A 27,934-nucleotide genomic window follows, 5' to 3' on the forward strand; every position below is an offset into this window, starting at 1 on the left:
CCGTGTGCCCCCGGGCCGCCGTGAGCACCGCTAGCCCCGACGCACGCTGTCCCCTTTTCCAGCTGACTGCAGCCCGACCGAGGCTTTCCAGTCAATTTACCGCTACACAGAGACCCAGCTGGCCACCGGTTGAAGTTGGCACCGGCAAATTGGAAACGGAAAAAAAAAAAAAAAAGACAAGCAAAAAAAACCCAACAAAACCAAAACCGCCCAGCTCTGATCGCTTGGTTAGGTTGGTTTTGTCTGGGGCGCTGGAGAAAAGAGCAGGTTATTCACATGAGCTCACTGGCCTCCTCTTTTTCGGGCAAGTTTTGGAAGCCAAATCAGGCTCGGCGGAATAGGCGCAGCCTCCCTCTCTTCCAGGAGAGGACTCTTTTAGGAAGAGATCCAGTAACTAATGTCGGGACCACTGCCACGGGAATTGAGGCGAACAATTAGGAGATAAAATGTCAGCGGGCTTCACAGAGCGTGAAGCTTCCCCTGTGCGTGGGGCCAGGCCGAGATCAGCCGCAGTTTCTGTTCAATCCTTCAAATACGGAGGATTTTGTTGCGTGACCGTGAAAATCACGGATAACGATATTAGAAGTACTGCACAACTATATTTACAGAAGCAGTCGGGCCAGCAGAACCGCTCCCCGGCAGCCACCCCGCGTTCAGGCCTGAGCCGAAATCTCCGCGGGGAATACGCGACCGCGCACACGCGTGGGGAGTGGTAGGCGCCGGATGCGCGGCCGTGTAGCAGGGCGGGTAGTCCTTGGCTAAGCGATGAGAGACCACCGTGGACTGGGCCCTGCAGGTCCCTTTGAGAACAGCTCTTGTTTTTGCCTTTCTGTAAGAGAGCCCTAGGGGTTTAAACCCCGTTCCCTTCCGCCTGCGTGTGCGGGATTTTCCCGCTCAGTGGAAATAAAGGCGGCTGTTTCTGGGTTTACCCTGCCATGTGTCTTCTCTGGGGCGTAGGCGAAGGAGGTACCGCGGGAGAAACCTGGGTTGTGCAATCCCAGGGTGCCGAAAGCATCCTTCCCGCTTTGTCGAGCTATTTCACAACTGGAACCCGCTGCGGTCCCTTCTCCAGCCCCAAAGAACATCACCGCGGGCGGAGGAAACTTTTTTGCCTGCAGAAAGGAGCCAGGCGCATGTCACCTCTCTGCGCTCCGCAACAGCCTTCGGCAGCGGGGGCTTTGGGGAGAGAAGGATGGAGGCATGAGATGGGAAGTGGGGGACCGGGGCCGCCCAAACGCCTGTACACCGTTCCTGCGGCCACCGGCCTGCAGGCTGCCCTGCGGGAGAGATGATGTTTATGGATGCGGGACAAATGGATGCGGGCAGGATCCGCTCCGCCGTGCCACAGTGGCCGCTTACCTCGGGGCATGTGCGTACGTGGGAGGGTCCCAGTCCGCATGCCACTGTCACCAGGACCCCGACAGGCCCTACATCAGCGCTGTTACAACCCCGAGGCCTTCAGGCTCCTTCATCCCGGCTGCGACTCCCACCCAGAGCCCGCAGCGTAGGCAGCAATGCCCGTACCCCTACCAGAGGGATGGCCAGACCGACAGCCACGTTGGGATAGCCCGACCATTTCAGCGAGTGCTGACCTCTCTCACCGTTCCGCGTTTTACGACCTCCTGAAATCCCATTATCATTCATCACTTCTAGGTGATATTAATTTTTAACGCTTCTCGTTTCAAGTACACTCTGGTTTCTCCCCCGCTCTCTCGCTATTTGACGCTGCGATGTCGTTTCGTGCAAGACTTTCGTTATATCCGTGCCAGCCGGCCAGGGGCTTTGCTTTCAGCACCCTCTCCCTCGGGACAGGAGGGGTTTAAAATGGGGGTTCAGCCCATCCTCCCACGCTCCCCCCGAGCTCCCTTCTCGTATAGGAGCCTCTGAGAGAGAGAGACAGGCGCCTGCAGAACGATCCCGCGTTCAAAGCCGGCGTCGCTGCTCACACATAAAAAGTAAGATGAACTGCTCCATTCTCATTGCGGTTCCTCATTTACCTTCTGCACTGATAGGTACTGTCTAGATACACGTTTCTGGCAGCATTTACCAGCTGTCTCGGACAGCGCAAAACATCTGCCGGGGAGCGGGAAGCTGCCGGAGGCGCTGCCGCGGTGAGTGGCAGACACCCCCAGCCCGCCCGCCGGCCGCCCGTTATCGATGAGGACAATGTTTTTCATACCAGAACGATACGGGGCAGGCAGCACCGCACCGCTCCACACGCCCCTGGGGGTTTAAGTTTTGCCCGGGGATGCGGGAGGCAGCGCGGCGGGGCCGGTCGGTACTCGCGGGCTGCGGCGAGCGCCTGGCGCTGGCCCTGCGGCGATAACCCGGTGCCACACGCCCAAGTGCATCCCTATAATAACGTACTCGATCATTTATTAAAATTCGTGTCAAGCATGCCCATATAATTCATCTTTATGCAAATACATCAATGTCAAGACATTAGTGTATTGCTAGGGTTTTTTTTATTAAAGTGCATTCTTTTTAATTCAGCTCAGTAAAATACGAGCCCTATTGCTCAAGAATTATAGCAACTATTACAGTAACATATGGGCAACATGCACTCAGAAAATAAAAACCAACAGATAAAGTGGCAGGGTCACAACGGGGAGCAAACACTTAACAAAATGGCAGCGGGGTAATAGATTTTCCTCCCGCGCCCCCGGCGCTGGGGTGCCAGGAGGAGCCCGCCGGCGGGATGGCGGGGCGGCCCTGGCCTGCGCAGGGACGCCGGAGCCGTCCACGCCCGGCCCGGCCTCGGTCCCTTCCCGGGGGGGGCTGCGGGAGCAGAGCCCTGCCCCACCGACACGCACCTCCGCGCCGAACCACCCCCCCCAGCGCTACCCCGGATTTAATGAGAGAGTTGCCCACATCCTCATCACCCCGGCATGGTAATTGAGCAGATCTATTAACTTGTTACACTAGATTTGTTTAAAGAGACTATTACACAGTCATTTAATCAATTTGTTACACTGGAGGTCCTGACTTATGAGACACTTGCCGTATGATTCCTTAATGACTGAATTAATTTGTTTTAATAAAACCAACATTGTGTACAAGCACATTTCGAGAAATGTAATTTTGGAGACGGAACAGTCCAATGCTTCATCTGATTAGGTCTTTTCTATGGTTTATCAAAGTCGGGAGTTGCCGTCATAAACCGCATGTATGGGGTATTTTTCTTTTTTATAGCGTCATTAATTTAATATGGATCATTAGTTCTTTATACACATGCATGTTCTGACAAATGTACCCAATGAATAATGCACCTAATGCGTTTGGGCTCAAATGCATCACGCCATAAACAGAAACTGCCGCAAAATAAAAAATAACAAATAATAATACTAATAACAATTAATATCACGGCCGCTCCCTTCTTCCCCACCCCGCTGCGTTTTGCAGCGGAGGAGCCGGGGCGCTCCCCCGCCACGGCGGCATCCCCAGACCGGGCTCACTGCGGCGGGAGCGCAAATGGATTTACGGTGAATTAAGGTTATCCTGAGAGCAGATGTAGGACAAGAAAATCGGTTTTGCTCCTGATGGAAACTGACGTGTGCGGAATAAATGTAAATAAACACGAGGCTCCCCAAGAAAAGGAACTTGATGGTATCGATTATGCAAAATAATCGCCACATTACAAATGTTAATGTACTATGTTAATGTACTACAAATAGCCGGCGTTTAAGGTCCGACTTTGCGCAGAAGAAGGAAGGCGCAGTCTCGAAAAACGCTTCGGAAACCGGGACGACAACAGCAATACAGACGACGCTAGTGATGGTGACAATAACTCCCGCCTCACCGCCACACTGCCGGTGCCCGGAGGCGGCGGGGCACTCACGGGCGGGCTCGCCGTGGCTGCGGCGGGCAGGTTTGTGAAGGATCGCCGCTCGGAAAAGGGCCGGAAAGGCGGCAGCGATGGTGCTGCGGTTGCGTTTGGAACTCTTTACCCTGCAGCATATTTGCTTAAGTCATTTCCATCAGTGACCTTTTGATCCAGGGATGCAACCGGACATCTACTTCTTTTTATACATGAGCGTGTATTTCCCGGACCCTAGCAGAACATAAAGCTCAGCCCAAACCGTGACGCTGCTGCTACAACAGGCACCTTCTGCCCCTGGAGTGAGCGGCCGTGAGAGCAGCAGGCGGCCTCATAACTTCTTCTGAAAGTAGTAACGCCAGGTACAGAGCCCACCAAGTGGCATTTGTTTGCCCACTGTGATGTTTTGTGCATAGCAGAACTTAAAACGAAAACCAGAAGATGCTCACTGCTGAGAAAGCACAACGCGATTCCGAAAACGCATCTTAGAGCAGTTTTACATCCTCCTCGCACGGCTTTTTGCAGATAGGCTGCCCTTTATCTTCAAAGCTACATCTTCTATCCCCTCTAAAAACGTAGGCAGCACATTCACCAGCAATGTATGCAGTAGGTGTATTTAAGTAAATGGATTCGACCTTTTGCCCATTTTAACAGATGCTGCTCCCGACCACCCCAAAAAGCTTGTTTAAAGTTAACAACATTAAGCATTGGAGGTCACAAAGGCCAATTCAAGGTCATTTTAATTCTGGCTAAAGGTTAATTAGATCACTGCATTAAAGCAAGAATAGACTATACTCAACTTTCCCCTAATGAGGACAGACAGGTTTTTTTATATACCTCTTTCCTGCTCCCATTATGATAAGGATATAGGGTATATATCAGGGAAGAAATCTTGCTGTCAGTTCCACAAATCAAGTTACAGGAGCTCCTCTGGCTTTACACTGGTAAGGTGCAAATGCAGCACTTGGTCTGTTTTAATTATTTTTTTTTTTTCGTTTGGGAGGTTGGACATCTGGGTCTCCCGTTACTCTTTTTCCCTGTACTGCCACTGCGAGCCCAGGGTTGTTCTGATCCGCCTTGAGGAACACTGGTCTCAATGCCCAAACGCACCTGGCAGAGGTGTGATCCTGTGAGCCGTCAGAACTTGTAGACAGAGAGGCACTTGCCTGGGAATGATATTCAGATGCCAACAAGTCTCATTTGAAAAAATATTACAATATTGTACTTATGAGTGCTGAACCAAACAGGAGAGCAGTTTCCAATTTGGTGTTACTGAGCTTTCATAATATTAATACTTTGTGCTCTGCATCTGGGCAACTCCAATTTTTTTTGAAGAGTTTATTTTTTATTTATTTTTTATTTTAAGTCTAGATAGAAGAGACCATGGCAATGAAAGATCCAGGTTCAAGCCTGATTATACCTTCTGAGGAAAAACAAGGACCTCTACCCACATCTCCTTCCTTCCAAGCAAACTGTCTGCTGCTGGGCTGCAGGTTGCTCTGGTGTGGACTTCTCTCTGGATGGAGCTGTTCAGCTTTGAGTCAGTAACTACATCAGAGCTGAGCAGAGGCCAGACGTCCCTTCTTTTTAGGTAAATACCCTTACTGCTGGGTGTCTAGCTAAACACGACTCTTATCGCTCATCTCTTTCTAGATTGGATGTGTAATTCCAATCTCCTTCCGAGAAACTTTCTAAGGGAGAGATTAATCCAAATTACAGTTTCTAGGGGAAAGATGTGGTTTGTCAGATACTTTCCCAGCAAAAATATGTTTTGTAAGGAAAATTCCTAATTAGCTCAACATCTACATTTAAAATAATGCCATAACATAAGGTTACAAATAGGGCTTCGTATTGATTACTACACTACAGGTATTGGATGAGTCACTGACATGCAGGGATAATGGTCTTACATTCCCAATACTACCAGTCTGCCAGAACAATTGCCCCAAACCACTAGGGTTGGACATGCTCTAAATATCCCACTCTGACTTATTGCAGGAGTGTGACCAGGGTCAGCAGGAAAGGCAAGCAATCCCAGTGCCAAGAGGCACAGAGACACAGCAAGGTGTCAGCATGCCAGGCAAGTCACTGGAGAGAAAGAAGAGAAAAAAAGGGAGCTGGAGGGGTTACGTGCCAGACAGAAGCACCTGGTCACTAATGTTATTTTCAGCTTAAGAGCAGGGAACATGAAAGACACAATAATACCTAGTGAAGTACTGAGAAAAGGAACAGCCTAAAACCAGCCCCATCTTCACATACTTCTGGATGCCAAAGACATCTGCTGAAATCAAGACTGGGTTGTTGGCAAAAGGGCAATATGATCAGTAAAAGGACTATATTTATTGGATAAATTTATAATCAATAATTCAAGCAGTTTTACATGGAAGAGTTTCATTTGCTTGGCCTGTTCTCTTGGGGAGTCAGTGAGGCTGCACCACCACACGTGGTGGCTTTTTTTGGTTTTTGTTTCTTGTGTGTGTGTGTGTGTGTGTGTGTGTATGTGTGTGTGCATGTATGTTTGGTGGTGTGGTTTTTTTTTTTTTTTTTGGTCTTGATACAGTGGTTACAGACACTTACGGCTTCCAAACCACGGCACAAAACATCAAAAGGAAAGAGAATTGCTCTTACAGCATTTTTTGGTTTTTCCTTGTATTTTAAAATTTATTAGTTTATCAAAACAGTGTTATTCTCAGTACAGGCTGTTGGCCTCCTGCTACCACTGCACATTACACTACTGTTTCCTTGACCTCTCTTAGCAAAACTACCTGTTGGATCTCACACTGAGACAGTCTATGCGCAGACTGTTTTGCAGAGCAGAACTAGCTCCCAGCTGCGTCATCTGTCTTCTTCCCCAACACTTCCATCTGGACTAATTTGAACACACACTTGCTCAGTTTCTGGGTTTCACACAGGGCAGGCGGATTAGACACAAGCCAAAGATTGTACCACCACTGGACTTTCCCTCCCCAGGTTCCTTAGCTTATCAAGAAGCTCACTTCAGTATTTTTTTTTTTAGCAAAATGATGTTCTTAGGCAAGGGCCCTCAGGGGAGAGGAGCTCTACAGATCATCTTCTTGCTCACTTCCTGAAGATACTCATAGAAGACTGCATTGCTTGGTTTCTCTCTTGGTTTTCTGCATTTTTTTTCACAGTACAAGGTTTTCCAAATTCTCACTAACTTCCATAGTTAAACAAAAATGTATAACATTAATACCTGTAATAGACAATTGTGCAATAAATTAATTAATAAGCCAAGTAGTCATGAACCTGAACCTCTGCTAGGAGAAACTACTCTTGCTCTGTTGAGTCATCCACTGAGGGCTTTGGCAGGTGTCTTCTCTGCTGGCTGACAAGCTCTTGACCAGATACTCCCACAATATCTTTGTATTAATAATTCTGGCAGAATTTTGTTTCCTGTTGGAAGAAAAATGCCCAGGTGTGTGCATGTATATATGTATAAACATTTACCTATCTAGGCATATCCCTGTACGCATCTTTATTTGAATAGTTGTTAATCCCTGACATTCCCCAAGGAGGCCACCAGAAAGAATGGCAGGGGCCCTGCTCATAACCCAGCCGAATACCTGACTATTTAAGGTACTCTGGAGCTGCATGAATCAGAAAGAAAACAGCTCCCCCTACCCATTTTATTAGAAGGCAATAAAATCTGGTGGTGTCTCATTAAATTTAATGAGCCTTCATAAAAGAACCATTACACTGTGGAGGTAATGAAAAGAATAACTATGATGGTTAGTAAATAAACCAGCAAGGGTGATACTATTAGATGTCCTAGATACCTACCAGGTATTGAACAGGTAAATGAATATGCGAATGAATTATGCTATCTTATACTGCCCCTTTGCAATCATTGATATCTTCTTCTATATCAGTTTTGAGTAATTTCTTTCCTCTTTTTGTGTATGACATCACTGCATTTGATGCAATGACATTTGTCTTTGTAGTGCTAGGCTGGTGGGCTGTGTAAAATCTTGAATAAATCACCATGCAGAAAACCTTCAAAACTAGATGCAAATTTTCACATGTGGCCATGATTTCTGTGTCTCCCCATTTCTGAAGCTTCTTTTAAATGAGTCATCATTTTTTTTTTAAATGTCACTGCAGAAGTTTCTGGGACAAAAATCCTCATTTGGTCTAATTCAGTGTCATAGAATTCTGCACATTCTCTAATCACAGCAACAGATGCAAGCACTAAGAATAAAAAAGGTGGTCTGAAGCTCATGTCTTTTCTACCTCTCTCATACATGCTATGGAAATAAAAGAGTTAAGCTAATTATGGGATCAGCTTCATTGAGAGTTTATGAGGGCCCATAAAAAGGCAAGAAGAGGGGCCAAGCAGAGGCTAGCATAAAACTCCAGAAGGTTGCTGCGGGAAATACGGCTTCTGCATTTCCTGCTTCACCTGAAATGGTACAAGGAAAGATTTCAACACAGTGGGACTATTAATGGGAGAGCAAACAAGGAGGATCTGATCTGTGAGCTCATTTCTATACCTGTGCTTCCTTCTGAGACTCATTCCTAGCGAGATCAACCATAGGATTATTACTACTTCAGTAAACAGACACGGCATGCGGGTGCAATGTGTCAGAGATAAATTTCAACATTTACAGGGTTTATTTCTGGGTTTAATTGTGAAACCCAAGTACAAATACTGAAGCTTAATCCTTGTCTACTTTTTTTTTTTTTTTCTTTTCCACATGAATGTGCCATTCAGGATCCGAAAGAGGCTGAGTATCGATGGGGCAGAAGTTGGACTCTTCCATGTGGAGCATTTATTGAGAGATAACTCTTTTCCAGAAGCTCAGAGCTTGTACCTCAGTCATGTCCACAAAAGATTTTAAGAAATGTGTGCAGTTCTCTTTTGGGAAGTGCCAGTCTAACCTAAAAACTTCTCAAGGAGGCAATGTTTGAAACAATCTGCTGGATTTTGGTCTGCACACCTGCCTGGCTGCTTCTCTCCTGCCCCAGCTGAAGGCGGTTCAAATCTTCCCTTGGATGCTATTTTGCTGCTCGCTCACCCAGAAGAAAGAGCAGAGCTGGACCATCTCACTGCCTGCTCTCTCCACACTCCTGCATGCATGCTTCTAGGACAGGACTCAACATGAGGGTACAGCACCATGCACCTCTGGGCACAGACTTCTCCATGGGGGAAAATCTTTGTACTGATTCAGCAGCATGGAAAGTGGTCTTAACGGTGAGCTCTTTGCCTAACCCAGAAGCCCTTTCTTATATCAATTCAGTCATTATCGTTATTTTATGGTAGAGGCAGTGCAATTTTTGTTGAATTATAAATATTGCAGATCTATTTTTCACTCCCCTTCCTCCCCAGCAGTTCCCAAAGACATGTAAACCCACAGTGTGATTGCTCCCTAATCTAGTGAGGTGATGAAATGGTGCCAAAACTCTCATTGCAATTTCATTAGCATATTCATGAGTCGCACTTTTGCAGTGTTGCAGAAACAACACAAATTGGTTTGTGAATTGTGAACTCCCCCTTCTTTGCCGCCGTTGTCGTCTCTTTCTTCAGAATCACAAATTGCAGATTAGCAAGGCAAGCGTGCTTGGCTGACTTTGAGACACGACCACTGAAGTTTGTTAAAGTACCTCTCTGTTTTTTTGCTGTGTTTTTCCCCCACTTGCCCGGCATTTGTGTGTGTGTGCTTTGCAAAGGGAGGAGCGAGCAGCAGTGCAGTCGCGGGGTTGCTAACTGCCATCCTGACTACCCTGGTTCACTGCCACAGTTCAGTTTCCTCACCAGTAAGAAAGATAACCGTGTTGCTTGCAAAAAAGATTAAATGCAACAGGCATAGGCAGCTCCCATTTTTGAATGAAAGGTACCAAAGAACACAAATTGTTCTGATATAATTTAAAAGCAAATGTGACCTGCGTGAGAGCTCAGCAGGATCAGCAGCACCCTCCCGCAGCAAGGCCTCCTTCCCCTCCCCTGCCAGCTACCACAAATCTCCGAAGCTCTGGTGTCAACTTACTTGGAGAAATCCCCTCCTTTAAGGTTGAAAGGCAGGTGAGTATGGGCCAGTTGCAAAGATGGCAGCTGCTGTGGAAAATGTAGGAGCCTTCACGGGGCCATTGCTGGGCTCCTAGGGCGGATTACTTGGCACAACTGCCATGTGGCCTTAGCAGACAAGTACTACAGCTATGGAGTACATCTGTACTGGCCACCTGTTCACCACGTGGGTGGTGTGATGTCATGCAGAGGACATGATCTGAAATGAAAGTTACCTGAAGCAAGGGGAAACATTATTCCACTTCATCCTAGGCCTTGCATAAAATAGCAACAACAATAAAAAAACCTAAACACATTGTAAGAGCACCCAGAGGGGTTGCATCAGATACAGATGATTATGTCCTCCTGCATGCAATGTGATGTTAATGACACAGGAGACCCTGACTGGAACGAGAGCTTGAGAACCATGGAGGGCATGGAGTGCTGCACAATCCTCTGCCACTGGCACCTGTGACAGGCCCATCTCAAAAGCCTGGCACCAGCTGGTGCTACCAGTGCTTGGCAGGGATACCTAAAATCAGCAATTAGTAATAAAATAAGTCTATACATATAATTCATCAATTAGCTGATTTTGCAGTATCAGCGGGTGGGACACGCTCCTGCAAGGTCTTCACTGACCCTCCAGCAAGGTGTCTGATGCTTATAGGGGACACCTGTGGGTCACAGCTCATGGGATGGTTTGTCTTTGCAAACTGCGACAGAGCTCAAGGTACAGGTCTCTCTGCATGTTTTGGTTTGATCCCAAACCAAAAATACAAGGGGCTTAGCTAAACACCATGGTGTTCAGCTGAACACAATGGATTATGCTGGGAAAAAGCGTTGCAGATGACACACAAGAGCCTGCCTCACGCTGAGTGACTCTGGCAGCATAGTCACTAAAGCACATTGGAGTATGATACCTGCTCCCTGAACACATGCACCTGCAGCTGAATTTCACAACAAGCAGGCAGCTTTTAAATACATTTTGCTCTAACTAAACATCCAAATGGACATATTTTTTAGCTTGATAGAGGCTGTAATTACATCTCTAACAGGGAAATCACTCTTGTATCCATTAGATGTTATTCTGGTGCTGCATTTGGAAAACCTGAAGAGCTCCCGAGCCCCACAGCAGGTGCTGGTGAGAAGGGGAGGTGTGAATGCTGTTTCTGGGGGGGCTTCTTACAGCTAATGGTACCCTTCTGCACAACCCAAACCTGTTGGGAACACTGGATGTGAAATACATTTGAAATGGCAGACTTGCACATGGAGCTCGATTTAATGTTTCTTTGGAAAGATCACTTTAGACTCGCATTGTTCACGTGAAATAATGAAACGTTACTGATTTAATTAGAGCTCAGTTTTTCAGCCTGTGCTTTCTGTATTGCTGAAATTGCATTTAGCATGGGACAAAACTATCAATAGATAAAGCAATTTAAAAGACACAGCTATAGAATATATTCCCTTTCCCCTTTTCTTTGCCAGTTTCTATTCATTGTTCAACTCAAGTATGGAAATAATGTTTGTCAAAGATTTCCTGACATATGAATTCCTCCAAAAAAAAAAGAGGCAGAGAAAGAAAGATTAAAAAAAAAAAGGGTAAGGGCATCTCCTGCTTGTACTCCTAACCCATTTATGGTACAATATACAGATAATCCAATCTACCACTGGAAACAAGGTTTGTGCAGTTATGCTCCGCTACTTCACAATACCTCACTTAAAACTCGATAGTTTTCCCATATTTTCTTTCTCCTTGAACTGACAAAGTAGATCGGGCAGGTCCCAGTTGATGGAAATAACTGTTGACTCCTGAGCATTAGCTCTCTGAGAAGGGCCATGAATTAAATTTAGGGAAAACAGGAGGTCGGCTTGTGAGATCGCCACGTATCCCTGAGGGCAGGGCAGGACAGCAAGTCCCACTGCTGGCCCCCAAGGCAGGACAAGAATGGGTCAGGGGTCTGACAGCCACTGTCCCCTCAGTCCAGGCAACACTCCCACCAAAGAGCCAATGAACACAACCACAAGTGTGACATTTGGGTTTTGCTCATTCAGGAAAAAAGCCTGAAATATCGTTTTTGCCATTCAATTAATAGATAGTTCTTTCATTGCTAGTGTAGATAGGAGATTACTACAGTGCACTGGTGACCCAGGAATGGATACTCAGCTCTTGGGTAGGATAGCTGGCAGCAGGTACAGTGATTTTGACCTGTAAACTCTACCAGAAAACCAAGACAATTCTCTCACTTTTCTAGTACATATTCACGCACAAGCAAAGCAAGTTACATCCCAATTCAAGGCACATGGGATAAAAACTGAAATATCCCCACAAACTTCACTGATGTAATAATGTGAATAGTGAAGTGAGTCCAAATGAAGAAAAAAATCCCCAAGGTGTAAAATCCTTGAAAACTTCCATCCTTGATTCAAGGATATAATCTGGTCATATAGCGTATCACCTATAGTGTCATCTCTGGCAACAAAGTCAGCTCATTTAGACAATAATTTATCTTAATACTGATATTGATGCAAGAATGACAGCACCAGTTGTGTCTCACTACCAGAGTCACAGGACTTTTCTGTTGGCATACACAGGGAGTAAGGGGAACTTTCTCTAAAGCAAGTTTTTTCATCGCCTTGTTTTCAGTAAAGAAGCCTTTCCTAGCAAGCTGACATCCACCCTTAAATTACTTCCCTGTGTAGTGTCTGTCTTGTATAGTAGGAGACTGCTCATTTCTCATATTGATTTACACAAGGCAGGGTAGTGAACATACAATTAATAGTTGACTTCATGGGAAGCCAGCTGTTAGCCACATAATTTACAATGGGAACAGTTTAAGAAGAATTATACTTGTAGAAACTGTATTTCTTAGTTTTAGAGGTCAAATACAACTTCAACTAAGGTTCATAGCGACCCTAATAGATTGAAAATTATGCTATATGCTAATGTATACAGCCACAAGTTTCATGTATTACTGCAAGAATCACTTTTATGGGACACATGCTTCTTAGCACAGGAACAGGTATTTTCCTTAGGCCAAATCAGAAATAGTGTTGTTAAATCTGCACATTTGTCTCCTGAAATAGGTCTGAATTCATGTGGCATCAGCCCAACAAATTTTCCTTTCAGAAAAACAACAACGCCCATTTCTAAATCCTACTGGAGTTCAGTGTCTTAGTTGCTTCTGCTTTTGTGCTAAGAGGGCACTGAAGGTCATACCAGAGGAATGGTGTCAATCCCTAGCCAGTCTGAGTTTCAAATACAACTTTCTGCAAGAACAAACTTGCAGAGACTTAAATAAGCGCCCTTCTGTTCAGAAACAATGAGTACCTGCAAATAAGCAATGTATCTTGTTTTGACTTTTACTTTTACAGGATCTGAGATGCTAAAAGAAATATTTTTAAGAACACCCTGATCTTGATGTAAACTACAGCCTCTCCAGTTGCTCAGTGCAGCTAAAAACCCTCTGCCAAGCTCTGTTTGCCTGGCCAGGGCAGGGGCTGGGATGCAGCATCGCTCCACACATCACTGTTTCCGTAGGAAGGCACTGGATGCAGGGGTCAGAAGGACGCCTGTGGGCAGTCCAGTCAGACCCCGGTGCAGAGGGTTTGCTAGCCAGCACCACTCAGGTGCCCTCTTTAACAGCAATATTAGCGACTTTTCAGTGACCTGCCAGTTACAAAATTATTTATCTTTGGGTACAACTGAAAGTCCACCCAGATGTGATACAGGTTCTGTACTTTCAAGAAGAAACATAAGTATTAATTACTTACTGCCTTTCATTATTATTACACGTATTTTTCCATACATGCAAAGAAATAATAAAATGTGTCTTGTATACAGCAGAAGCCACACGTGTGTGCTTATGCCCATGTGCATTTGTATGCTAACAAAGATATCTACATTCACATATGCATACGTACATGTATGCACAAGAAACAGAAGGAGAACATTTCAGGAAATTATTAGCAAGTGCAGAAGAAATAGCTGGTTTATTCACCATGCTGATCCCAAAACAAAATACAAGGACAGGCTCACATTCCACAGCACTTTGTAAATACCAGCTAGTAACTGTAAAAATACCTACTGCAAGAGCCAACCAGTATGATAATATGGTTTAGGCAGACACAAGCCAATGAAATGAGATTAAATGCAACACTTTCAAATATGTGCATGTGAAGCCATGGTCTTCAAACCCACTCTTCAAGCCATGCTTACGGGAGGAGGCTTGTTGGAGGCCTTGCTAGAAATATTGGATATTTCTCTGCCCTCTGCACAACATAAAGAAATACTAATTTCCCATTTATTAAACCAAGCTGTGTTAACTGGTTCATTTCTGGACTACTAAGTTAAAACAATGCATACTTTGTATCGCTTCTGTTTAAATATTGTTGGTGTGTATATGCTGAAACACGTCCATGCAACAGAGCTTAGTTCCTCAACAGATTAATTAATTTATTGATGTAGCCTTTCTCAATATATCAGTTCAAATATTAAAGACTCTTCAATTTGCTGATGTCCTTCAAACTAAAACTTTATTTCCATGTGTCATCATATCAGGAATTCATCCCAGAGGGTCATGTGTTAATATTTTGTGTTTGTTTTGAACACACCTTCCTCGGCCTCTGTAAACAGAATTAGAAAGTTAAATGCTCCGCACTGTAAATAAACTGACCTCCATTCCCAGGTCTGATAACCTAAGGGTTGCCATTACTTCACACATTCTTTTTCCTGGTATCATATATGTCACAGGGAATATTGAAAAGAAGATAAGAGAAGAATGCACCTTTCCCAGGACTGAAGGCCAGCACCCTACACTTGGGCAAGCATTCCTAGGAAATGAGACATGGGAGAATCTCAGAGGTTGCAGAAATCTAGCAAGGAAAACCCCATGATCCCAAGTTACCTAACACACCAACCTGCTCCCTATGCAACTTTTCATCCTGGGATTTTTAATGTGGAAGATAAGACACCTGTGTCCTCCAAAAGGATCTGTCATGCACTGCAGGGAATGGAGACCAGGCTTTGGCATTCCCTCAAGCAGCTGGGTGCTTAAACAACTTCTTTGGTGTGGCTGTTTCTGAAGGTGGTTTAGGAGGAAGAAGTTCTGCCCTGAAGGACCGGGGAACATCTGAAAATTCCTAGCCTCATGTGGTAGACTCAAAAGTGCTGGACATCTTGCAGGAGGTTGGAATTGGTGTTCATGCCTTGCGGTTCACCCCAGCTGGGTTTGAACTTGGGGGACATTGTGAGGCTTGTCCATGGTCAGGCTGCCTCCATGGCAGCATTCATTTGTTAGCCATGCTGAGGGAGATGTCTTTTCCCACCATCAGCTGTTTTCAGAACTAAACCAGCAGCACCATTTTCCATGAGTTCAGATGGCTCTGGCCAGGTGCACAGAGATGTGATCAGAGCATTTGCCAATGTTACTAGTTTGCATGAGAGAATTATGATCTCATTAGGGAAAATTCCAGCTTAACATCACTTATATGTGGATTATGTCAGCTAGTGCCAAGATTCATGTTTACCCAAACCTTTAGGGCCAGATCCAAACTGTAGAGGTCTACCGTTCCCTTGTCTTCAGTAAGACTCACCCACAAGCCAGCTGGGGCTCTGAACATGCAACACCAATGAGCATTGCAGTGACTAACACAGGGCTGTGCTAGAAAATACAACTCTAGTAACAACGGTGCTTGTTTTGTACTTGCCTGCTGTACTGGTTTTGTTTTTATAAACACAGATCACTCTTCACACAACACCAGACCCAAACCTCCCAACTCCTTTGCCTCCAGGCACCACATAGTTATCAGGCAGGGCTAAGTTTTGGCAGCAACAGCCTGAATTCTGTTTGCATCAGTGACCCACAGCAGAGGAAAATGCTTTGTGAGGATTACTTCTTTCCAACACATTTACTATTTCCATAGCAGACTGAAAAATCCCTCCATTGCACTTAGTTTGCAGTACAACTCAGACAGGAGTTTAAAAACTCAAAGAAAACAAATCCTGTAAAACCCACTTGGCTCCTTGGAGGAGTGACTTGGCGCCTACAGTGTGTGCCCTGTGCTGCTGGCTGCCAGTGTCCTGCGAGGCTGTGGGACAGACAACATGGCCAAGTGCAACGGTCAGAATAACAATGACTGAAAGAAAAATTTCTCAGAATTAATATTAGGATGAGCAGCACTCTGGGTCACAGGTTGAATTAACCCAGAAATAATGGAGTATGATTTTAAATAACTTTTGCAGTGTCTGACTACAGCTGAATGCCCCTGCTATTTGGGGGAAAAATATGTGTGTTATTGCTATTTATATCATTGTTTTTGCATGTTTAACAGTGTTTCTCATTAAAGAGTTTAAACCTTGAGGCAACAGTGAGAGCCAAACCCTATACTACCAGTCTCTTCGTGACTTTGGTGGACTTTGGATCAGCCCAGTTTGATGATAAAATGTGCTGCTTGTTTACTAGCTCCATGCTTACAGTGTCAGCCTCTGGGAAAAAGCATTGTTACAGGATTACCTGGTAGGTTGGAGGATGGAGAAGGATGCAGCTGAGTCTTTATTCTTCTGCTTTGACCTAGAGCACTAGAAGATTCATCCCTATTTCTGCTTGGCTTATGAACAAGAACATGAGAAGGAAGATTCTTTCATTGCCATGTAAGGTTTCTGTCAAGAAGATGAAGCTGTACAGAAAAAGAACCAGGTCTAGAAAGACCTTTTTCAATCCTTCTGTCCCCCTCTTCAGAAGTATTTCATTTGGGGCAGAGAGAAGAGACAGCAGAGGTGCTGAGTCAATAGGAGATTTCTTGCTGTGTCCAATGGATGCTGAACCAACTCCTGTTTGCAGGTTCATTTCAGAGAGGCTTCCCTTTGAGTGAGAAAATGAGACATGCTGTGTTTTTGTGTCTCCAAGCCTTACACGGGTTTTATAATCACAATGATTATTTTATAATCATTAACAATGAGAATGGGGGGGATTAGCAAAGGAAAGGCGGTTCCTTGCAAATGAAACTAAGAACATCAACTCAAAACCAGAGTTCCTACACTCCAATTTATGCTGGCTCCCTGTACATGCCTGGTAAAGGACTAAACTCAAGTCACCTTCTGAGCAAAGAAAATTAAATGCAAACAACCCAACAAATGCAAAAGTTATGGCAAGACGTTGGAGAGAAGTGAGATTAGCACAGTCATCAACCCCTTTTGGAAGCATGTGGTGAAGAGACACTGAGCATTCACGTCCCCTGTTGCTAAGACAAAGGGCAGCACAGGCAGGGGTGCAGGCAGGACATGCTAACGAGGGCAGTAATGACCAGGGAGCCACCGGCTTCAAACCGAGCTGTGGATCATGGTGACAGCGCAGGAGATTTCCCTGTCTCTCTCCCTTTTCAAGATTGATTTTCTTCTGATCGTTCAATTGTTGTTCATATTACAGCATCAATGCCTCCCCCCGCTGACTTACAATTGATCAGGGCGTACGCTTCCTCCTAACCCCGGGTTTTCTTTCTCCTCAGCATCCAACCTCTATCTTTGTGTAATGGAAGAGAAATACCCAAAAAATTTACACAGGGTTTTGTTAATCTTGTCCACTTGTTTTGCTTTCTCCCCTGGCAACAAAAGAGTTGTCAAAAGTAATGTTTATAATAATTTAACGGATTATTTGCTTATTAGATATTAATCATTCTGCTGCGGCCGGGGTCCATGCTCGTGCTCCTCTACTAGAACAGTGATTCTGATCTCAATTAGATTATGTCTCTCTCTTTTACCTCCCCATAAATCATTCCGGCAAACTGAAATTAACAGCTACTGGAGCGCATTAATAATCTGCCTCACACATTGGAAAATGCATTAGCCGGAACCCTCCCATCACTCTGACTGTTAAGCACATCATTTTGTTTATGAAATATAAACATTTCATGGAAGAGCTCTCCCACATTTCTCTGGGCCTTGTGACAGCTAAAATGATTGCCCACAATTGCCAGTCAGTCAAGCGCCCAAATAAAGTTTGTTTAAAGCCATAGCTCTGTGACTGCCCTATTTTCTCAGGCATTAAAACCACCACATTTAAAATAAAATTCCTCTTTACCTGAGGAGAAAGGAAAAAGAATAGCTGTGTATCTGTCAGAGTTGTGCAGAGACAGATGTATGGTTTGCAAAGGCTCTAAGGTTTCAGTATTTGGTTTTGCTTCACGTAGGAGGAAGTGTTGCCAAATTCTCTGCAAAATAAAACTCCAGAATAATTATTTTAAGGCTGATCTAATCACAAGGTTCAATTTCTGACTGACATTCTGATCAGCATACTGATTCAACTTACACTTTAAAAGTTCAGTGTCTTATTATAAAGCATGTTAAAGTAAACTAAAACAAGAGTTTCATTTCAAAATGAGATATGAAAATGCAGCATGCAAAGAACATTGCAGCAAAAGAACATTATGACAACACTGGGCTTTCTGGTAGTTTTATTGCAATGCAAAACTCAGCTGATAATTAAATTGCTTCCAAGCCTGCTAGCAGCACAGCTCGGCAGCAACACTTCCACTGCAGTGCCTCTTCCACCCAGCTCCAGTTTTCAGATTTGCCACCAGCTGGGAGTTCGGGATTTTATGTTGCCTTTGCATGTGCATCTGGCACCCCAGGAACACAGGCAGATCTGCAGTGGCGGCATTTCTCTCTTTCTGGGAAGTGGTAAGTCCAAGTCTTTTACAGATCACAGATTGTTTTCATTTGATCTTGGAAGAGTTTGCCCACCAGCAGATTACCTTGAATACAATAACAGCACTACCGTAACCAAAAAGGTTTGATGCTCAGCTACTGCTAGAGTGAAGACCAGATAGAGTAAATTAAACAGCAAAACCCAGAGAATGTACCATTGAAATATAACATTAAGTCTTTAAATTGGTATTAATATATATAGTTTACAAGAAATTCACATCCATCTGCTTGCAACAACAAAAGCAGGATGGCACCTGCTCCATGAAAGACGACTTCATACCTCACTGCTAGGTAGAATTAGGTATTTTACTTCAAGATAAGCAAACTAATAGTAGTGACACCACCTTCACTTCCACCTTTGCCAAAACTCTTGACCAGAAAATGAGCATTAAAACAGTAATTAAAGCAGTTAGTCACCTGTGAGCACCTGTCTAGGAGCACCTGCCGTCCTCATATTCTCCCCATGTCTATCTGGAAACGAAGTATCCGAGGCTCAGACTGAGCAAGCTTCTTAAAATGCACATTGGCTCTAAGCTTGGGCTTCTGGGAGAGTGTTGTCCTCCTGAAAGCCAGGCACTTGCCCGTGCCCCTTGCTGAATCAGAGCTCATGTGAGTGTAGCTGCTCGGATATTGCTATGAGAACCGAGTTTGTGGCTGTAAATTCCTGGGGGTACAGGCTGGGTTGTTCTTGCTGGGCTGCGGTCGTCTGTGCACTGATAAACAATAAATAATTGTAATGAATGGCAGTATTTTTTAAATATAGGAATGAGCCCATTTAAGATTTAGCTGAGTTTTGTTTATTATTCTCAAAATGCATTCGCGGCACATAGAGTAATGTCTCCAGAGGGCTGTTCTGCCATAGAATATTATGTGACTCTCTATCAATAAATGACACAGCTTTTTACATGTTTTAAGTAAAAGAAATAATTGCTGCTCCTTGTGGAATTAGGCAATTAATTGCCCAATTATTTTGTTAAGTGTCACTACTAAAAGAAAAACATTACTGGAGCTTTATGGGCAAATTCTCATTTGAACTGCAGGCAAAATTCTGGGAAAAAGCATGTATGCTGTATATCTGCACCATACCAAAGTACTAAACTCCTAATAAAAATGTCTTTGACTTGGGGAAAACTAAATTTGTTTATTTATTGGTAGCTCAGTCTAATTCTTCCATACTTGCATTTTTGCTGCCTCATCATTTCTTGTATCTCCCAAGCTGTCTCCATGGTGTTGACGTGCATCTCGGCAGAGCCAGGCGGGCAAAAAGGAAAGGGTGGCTTCTGCTAGAGGCGTGCATTGAGCTTTTGTAAAGCACAGGGCCTTGGAGCCCTGCAGTCATGCACACACCGTAAAACATGTTGTGATAAGGAGCAGAACTGTAGCACCTGCAAGGTAAGTAAGCATACAGCATCCTTCCTAGCACAGATTTACCGCTGGTAGCTGGAATTTGGGTCGCTCAGTGTCTCAGGAGAAGTCATAGTAGTGCCATAAGCTGTTCACTCCTTGTAGAGATGCTGTCTCAGAGGTCTCTACCAAGTTACTAAACTTCCTGTCATTAGGGATAAAAATGAAGGCACGGTCTGATCTCTTGTGATTGCTGCCAGTGACAACAGCAGCAGCTGCCTCCAAACATGTTATTGAAAGTGCAAGCCCAGACTACAAACTACACCTTCCAGTGTGACTGGCCTTCTTTCAGAAAGGACAAGCAACCCTGCTCACTTGACAAAAAGGCTAGTATGAAGAAAAACAGAGGGGGATAATGCTATCATGACATCAAGTCTGACCGTTCCTGCAGCCTTCCTGTGAGAGTCCATGCAAGCACCAAGAGGAATTTCACACCTCACCTATAGACCATACCAAAATTGATTCTCCCTATGGGTGTGTTTCAGGCTGGGAGAGGCAGCCAGGCCCATGAATCCAGCCCATGGTTACTGAGAGGGCTACAGATGGAGGACTGTCAAACAATTATCTTCATAAACCCACCAAGTTTCATCTTAAAGCCAGCCAGGACTCAGTTCCTCCTTCTCCCATTGGAAGACTCTTCCAGAGTCTCGTTCCTCTGCTGGTTAGAAATAATGTAATTGCTTAAATTTATTCACCATCAGTTCAAAGTCTTTTTTTTCCTGTGCCAATATATTGTTCTTAAGCTCACAGAGCTCTTCTTCATTGGGCAACCGGCAGCAAATTTCAGTGTCTCTGAACCCAACAACGTTTTGGATTAGGGAGGGGCCAACTGCAACAGCTTCAGAGGTCACACAAACACAGATCTGGTTTGCTATATTGTTACGACTGTTAGATCATGTTACCAGACACTGCCTTATAACTTGACTAAAACTCAGCTCCATTTTCTAAAAGCCTCCAAGGGAACAAGTTTCGCTTGAAATTCTGGGGAAAATTTTAAGTTCAATATTAGTGCAATGAGAGACTATTTACTCTAACAACTCCATTGCTTACCCTCAGAAGGAGTGCTGGGGAAAGGTCACTACAGGTTGTAGCATTCCATCTGAAGCCCCACACTTTAAATAACATGGTTAGGCGTGACAGACATCAGTGCTTTATTCCATCTCCAACTAAACTGAGGTCAAATTATCTTTTCCACAGCCTCCTACCTGCTGGGTGGCAGACAGGCACGGCTTGCTGCAGTCTGTTCCCACTGTCCTCTCCCCTCTAACTCCTTTCTGTAGTCAGCTTATAGTTTAACAAGTAGTGCTTGCTTACTATTTATTTTCCTTCTGCTTTTATGAGATCTGCAGGAAGCTTTTGAGAAATGGCTGGCACTTGATGTTTATCAATGTTTTTCTCTCACTACACAGGAGAAAGTATGAGGGACATATTTCATGATGAAGTAGGTTTCTAGTTAACAGGACAAAATGAAAGCCAAGCCATAGATCAGCATAGTATGTCAAAAGAGAAAAGAGTTCGATTTATTGTAAAAAAAAGAAACAAAAACAAACAAACAAACAAACAAAAACCACCAAAAAAACCAATGCTGGAAATCAGGATCCTGATTTAGGAAAGTACTCCAAGACGTGCTTAAAAAAAATCAAGCATATACTTAAGTCCTACTGAAGCTAAAGTGTATCATTATTTTCTTCCATTAAAGATTACAACATTTTTTTTATTCAGACATGTTGGTGTTTCACTTAATGCTATGCATGCTACATTAATGGAGACAGTGTGACATTTCATGGCCCTTGTAAAATATTCTGCAAACACCGAGGACAAAACATAACTTCACAAATATTTTCTGAGTTGCATTAACATCAGAACAGTAGTAAACAGGTCGTAGGGCTGCAACATGCACAAGGAATGGAGCCAAAACCCCAGCGTACAGTCAGGTTTTTATTGCCCGATTTGACCCTGAGAGGTTGAGAAGAGCTTTGTGCCTTCTGAAGCGAGCAAACACCGGGGTCACAGAAGAACCATGGTCATTGTGTTGGTTTTTACAAGGTAAGGGGTTTTTCCCACAGGAAAAACTTTGCCTGGAAGTTTCGCACTTCATCACTGTGCGTGTTGTCTTTGTCAACCTAAGTATTTAGTGTGGAAAACGCAGACCACAATTTTCACAAAATGTGCATTCATCATTCAGCTCTTTTTCGTATGCACTGGTGGACTTAAGGTGTGGAAGACTTCAGTGAAGATAAGAGCTACCAAAAGCACACTTTAACCTGCTATTTGTAAACAAATACAATGATGAGCCAAAGGACAGCAGCTGTAACTTCAAAGGAGTCTATTACTAACTGCATATACCACAACAGTTACATCTGCCGTGGAAATAAATAGAGTTTGATATAACTGCAGCAGGATGGGGAGTTCATAGCAGTTTATCAGCAAACAGAAATATATTTTAATTTACAAGAAGACAGTAGCTGAAGTAGGAAATAATTCTTCTAGCTCTACAGAGTACCCAAGCCCAGTATAGAGAACATGATCTAGCAATGGTTTTCGAGAAACAAAACAAGTTGCAGGCAGCTTTCTCCTGCCAGGCACCCTGAGCTGTGGGGTTGTGTTTTCTAGGAGGATGCAGTCAGTGGATAAGGGTGAACAGATTTAGGGGGAAAAAAAAAAAAAAAAAAAAAAAAGGAAATGGCTGATTTACAGCATCTTCCCATGACACAAAAAATAATTTAAAAATCTATGTATCTTTTCACCACCTCTGTGGCAGCAAAGGGTGTGATTCAAGCCCATCAATTTTCAGCTAAATTAGACCAATATATACCTACCAGACTGCTGTCCCTATCGCAGCGGGATCTCTTCCAAATATTTTACCCTCTCTTTTTAACACTGCTTGACAGCCATGGAGTCAAATAGGATGGGAAAAGCAATATCTGCACAAGGCTTAGACTGGCAAGGATCACACATGGCTGCATCTTTCCCTGTGCAGAAGAGGAGAAAAGCCCATATTCACAGTACAGACCAGACGAGCACCACTGCAGTAATTCACATATTCAACATGCAAATAAATACCTTCCCTACACAAGTTTCTGAGCTTTATATAATAGAGAACTACATTGCAAGATCAAAAGAATTCACGGCAGCATCCTTCACAGTGGATGCTCACATGTGACGGGACTTGTGTCTGGCCCAGGCTTCATCAGAGGCGAATTAAGCAAGATGTTTGTGCAGAGACGTGGCAAAAGAGGCATTTCCCTGGCTGTTGGGGACCTGCACCGCCTCCTGCCCAGGTGCTCAGCCACCTTCTTCTCATCGTTCCCCTCACACAAAGTACAGCCAGGGCCCTCACTGCAGGATGGCTTTACCAGCACCATCACCTTGGGAGACCTCTCTAGGACACTGAACTTCTTCAGATCTCCTCTCCCACTCCTTCCCCATGACTGCTCTGATTTATAGGCTTAGTTTGGCCTCATATGATTTAATAGGATGGATTTATTTTTTTCCTTTTAAATTTATTGCCAGTGAGTAGGTGTCACCCAACATTCAACCAAACAGTCCATGTGCAGTGTGGGGCTGTGAAGTACGCTTGCCAAGCTGGAGCCACGCTTTAGCAGAGAAGCTCATTTAAAGCAAAGCAAGAAATCCATATTCCTACAGACAGAATTACACCAGCAATTACAGTTGCTACAGCAGTTCTGGCTCAGGACTCCTCCCCAAGACCTGGGAACACAAGAACAGATTTGGTGTTTGCAACTTCGTGTGCAGGCATGGAGGAGATGGAGCTAACCCGGAAACTCCAGCATTGCACTCAAAGCATTTTTCTTATGGAGGGATAATTGGACATGTCCCATTTCACCTGTAGGCATTAGCTGATATGGACACAGACAACTCTGCCCCTGGGCACTGATAAATAATCCATCTTTGCCTTTAGTAGAAGCACTAGTGGTCTAACCACTATGGAAACTATCAGCACCTACATCCAGGTCCATCACTGCTTAGTAGGTGTAGCCGTAAGATTTCAACAGTGTTGGGAAAGCGCAGCTTTGTTACAGGTTTCATGTGTGTATGTGTGTGTGCAGGCACACTGAGCTGTGCAGGGACATGTGCAATTACACCAGCGGATCTGCTCTGTGTGGTCCCACTGTGCTTATTTTAGCTGCCATAAATAAAAGCATGAGCAGAGCAGTGCTACAGAAGTATTTACAGAATAATTTTCAATTGCTGACACCGCCAGGCTAAGCACTGAATGCTAAAGTTTATGATGTGTAATGCCTTGGGCTACTACGGCCCCAATTTGGACAAACCTGCCATTAACACCCGTGTGGCAGTTATTTTACTGGGGGTGACAGATTGTGAGGTAGGGAGAGTAATTCAGACTATTACCCAGGTGAAGGCATGAAAGCTCAGTGATATATGAAGACCACTTAAATTCATTGTATCTTGTACATCACATCTTTGATAGATTATAGCTGTGGCATTAAAATGGAAATGGTTTCTCTGAGGCCTGACAGGGGCTGGGGTGACCCGTGACCTCCCTCTGAGGAATGTGACTGACCGAATTATCAGTTAAGAGAAAAATCTATGGGGAATAGACTCACAGTGATGGAGAATCCACCATGCATATATATTTTTTTTAACTTTTGCTTTGATTGAAAGCTGTGGTACTCAAGCATCCCCCCCACCTCCTCCTCTCCCCCTCTCCCCGCTCCCCCCCAGCCAATCCCAGACTCCTCCACTCCGATTTCAGATCAGCCAGGCCCCCGATATTGATTGAAAAATTGTTATTAGAGATAGTAGGTCTTCCTGCATGCTGCCTACTGATTTAATTTGGAAAACATTTAATTTTATGAAGCGGTAAATGATAGTGGCACGCTCTCTCGTGTTAGGGAGCAGCTGGCTCTTTAGCTGTTCGCCGTCACTACTCCCAGGTGTCCTCTTTGCAATCATGTGCTCCCTTCCCCTTTGCTTAACAAGTTATTTCAATTTCTAAACGAATGCTGAACAAGAGAAAGACAACATGCAAATTGAGATCCCAGCCGCCATTCACACATGAAAAAGTTCCCCTGGAATTCCCTCAACTCTGCCCGTCCCTCCTGCCCTCCCTCTGCATCTGTCAGGAAAAAACAGAGCCCTTGTTCTCATCAGATTGTTTTTACCAATGACCTGACACCACCATCTATAATTAATTACATCATTTACATTAGACTATTGACTAAACAAATACATAAATCATAGGCAGAGTCAATAGACGCAGACATATTTAATCATGTTCTAAATAATGATTACTGCTCCCATAATGCAATAATTATTTTCAGCAGCTGACTTGAATTAATCTTCTGTCAAAGTGCCATCTGAAAATGGAGAGCGGACCATGACGAAGATGAAAGCGGCAGCCCTGGTGATGGAGAAGCCATCTAGCTCCTCGCCTTCACTCTCCCCACCTCCCTGCCTGCCCCTGAATCCCCAAAAAGTCTGCAGGTGTTGGGTAGTGGAGGATGCTCAGCACGGCTCCAGCCAGCACCCCCACCTGCTGGTGGGGAGCCCTGCCAGGCCCCCAACACCACACCGAGGATCCCATGGGGCCAGCCCGGGCCCCTACTTGACTCACACGTGACTCAGTGTTCCCAACCAGCACAAGACGACCTCCTATTTGCTCCAGCGGCACCCAGCACTGTCCCACTGCATCTTGCAGGATCGGGGTGCTGCTCAGGCACCCCTGCATCCAGTCAGCCTTGGAGGACCCTCGTTTGCAAGAGGCCAAATGTGTCTGAAAACTAGACCGATGCGACCCTGCACAGACACCGCTCTCCACAGAGGCTAATGCAATTAGGGTGAATTTAACTCTAATTTACTTAAAAGCATTTCAAAAGGCATTTCATTAATTTGCAAAACACACATCTGGTCTATCGTGCAGATCCGGCTGGCACGTTTCAATCATGGCATGTTTTCAAAGGGCCTAGAGAATGGTGCTGTGCTCCTCCCCCTTGTCTCCGCAGCAGCCGAGAGCCTCCTCCCAGCAGAGTCCATCCAAGCATTGACCCGAACAGCAGGAGGACAGATGCCCCCAGGATCCCATCCCATCCCCAGTGCTTAACTTATGGTGCCACGATAATGGAAGCAGAGTATTTACCAGAAAGGCAGGTTGAATCATTGCAAAGGTGACTATGCCTCCTAGTAGGTATCCTCAGAGAAGGAAAGAATCCTCATGCGGGTAAGTATTATAGCATCAGAAAAGGATAACCCAGGTTTGGGGTTGGAAATCCCCCAAGGAGGAGCTGAGCCTGGCTTGACTGTGGTCCCTGCTTGACAACTCACACCTCATGGGGTGATAGCTCTGTGTGAGAGTAGCAGGGAATAGGATTTCTAGCTGGGAGAAGTTTGTGTAATTTAGGGGGTTCTTTATGTTGTAGCCCCTACAGTCATCTCACCATAGCACTGTGCGCTGGGACAGAAATTACTCTGTGCCCTATGCTGGATGAGGATTCAACAGTTCTGGAAGAGACAAACTCTCCCACCACAGGCACTATCCATTTGCTAACAGAAAGGAGTCAGAACGTCTCTAAACTGCCCACCACATAGTTGTTTTTTTTTTCCCCCCGTCTTCTGGCTCTGTCAAGATATTACGTCCAGTAAGTCTGATCCAGCAAAGCCCTTCTTCTGTTCCAGAGTGTCAAGCAAGTGCAACAGTAAACACCAGATAATTTAAGATATAAGAGCGTCTAGGAAATTCAATTGTAAAAAAAAAATCAAAGCCTCCATCCTTTTCCTGAAATAAATTTTAAAAATGGCAAACTTCAACTCTCAGATTTTAATTTCCCAAATAGGAGGTAATTACACCATACTCTACTTAATACCACTGTCATCATACATGTACAGCTGATTCTTCCTCTCAGTACACGCTTGCCATAATACAAATCTAAATAAGCCTGAGGAGACATAATGAACGACATTTGGATGTATAGCTTAATGTTCATAGGACTTCACAACACAGCACTTTTGAATGCTTTTCTGAAATAGAAGAATTGGGTAGACTACACTGAAATATTTATCAAGGATAATGAAAAAACAGCCATCAATGACACTGTTATAGTTTGGTTAATATTGTATGATGAGTGTGTTATAACCATAAATAAACAATAAGTATAAATGATAGTGAATATAAATGATAATTAATACAAATAATAAATAATAAAATATAAGACCAAGAGGGTGATATGATAGAATCAGGACAGACATCAAACACTAAAAGGTTTTCCCTCCAACTTCTCCATCTCTCAGAAAGCGCTCAGAGTTGATATTGTTAATTCTCTCTCAAAGCCAGAACAATGCACTATGCTGTGCTTCCTTCTCTTTCAACATCCACCAACAGCATTTCAACAATATGCTATTGAAATAAAAAATAGAAATCTTGACCTTCTAGAGGGCACAAACCTTAACTGGGCCACAGGCACAGAGGGAATGAACCAGAAGAATGTACTGTCAATAATGTTTTCTTTCCTAGAACTGAAAGGAGTTTGCGTTAGCCATCTCTAATTGCAGTTTGCTTAAATGCAATCTTCAGTCTCAGACTTTAATCATCGGGGAAAAGAAATGCTAAAATAGCTTTATTGGTTGTACATGTAAATCAGTAAATGCAGAAATGAGGGTGAGAAGCCTTCCAAAGAGAAAACAAAGAAGACAAGAGACAAAAACATTCCTGGGGCTAAAAGCCTGATCTGGATGGGGACATATGAGGCAGAGATGCACCCTCTGGGTTTGGTATGTGTTTTACACGAAAGAGGGGGAGATTCACTCAACTCTCCCAATCTCCTTCTCCATCAGTAAAACAGGAACACAAAATTCCTGATGTCTGTCTTGTTTCTCCACATTACAAGCTTTCATAAGAAACAATTGAGCATTGATGAAGACAGCAAAACCCAGCAGAAATGTTGCACACAGCAGCAGTCACACAAGGCTGGACCGCAGTAACAAAAATCAGCTTCACCACTGTAACCCGATG

The 27,934-nt window shown here is 44.3% G+C and overlaps 1 protein-coding gene across 1 annotated transcript in view; it reads right to left on the reverse strand.

Moving 5' to 3' along the window:
* CDS1 (CDP-diacylglycerol synthase 1) overlaps positions 1 to 27,934 on the reverse strand; it is a 107,487-nt gene that overhangs the window by 53,854 nt on the left and 25,699 nt on the right. The window lies entirely within an intron of this gene.

The sequence above is a fragment of the Streptopelia decaocto genome (assembly GCF_964273445.1).
Source record: "Streptopelia decaocto genome assembly, chromosome: 4".
In the NCBI taxonomy this organism is placed as follows: Eukaryota; Metazoa; Chordata; class Aves; order Columbiformes; family Columbidae; genus Streptopelia; species Streptopelia decaocto.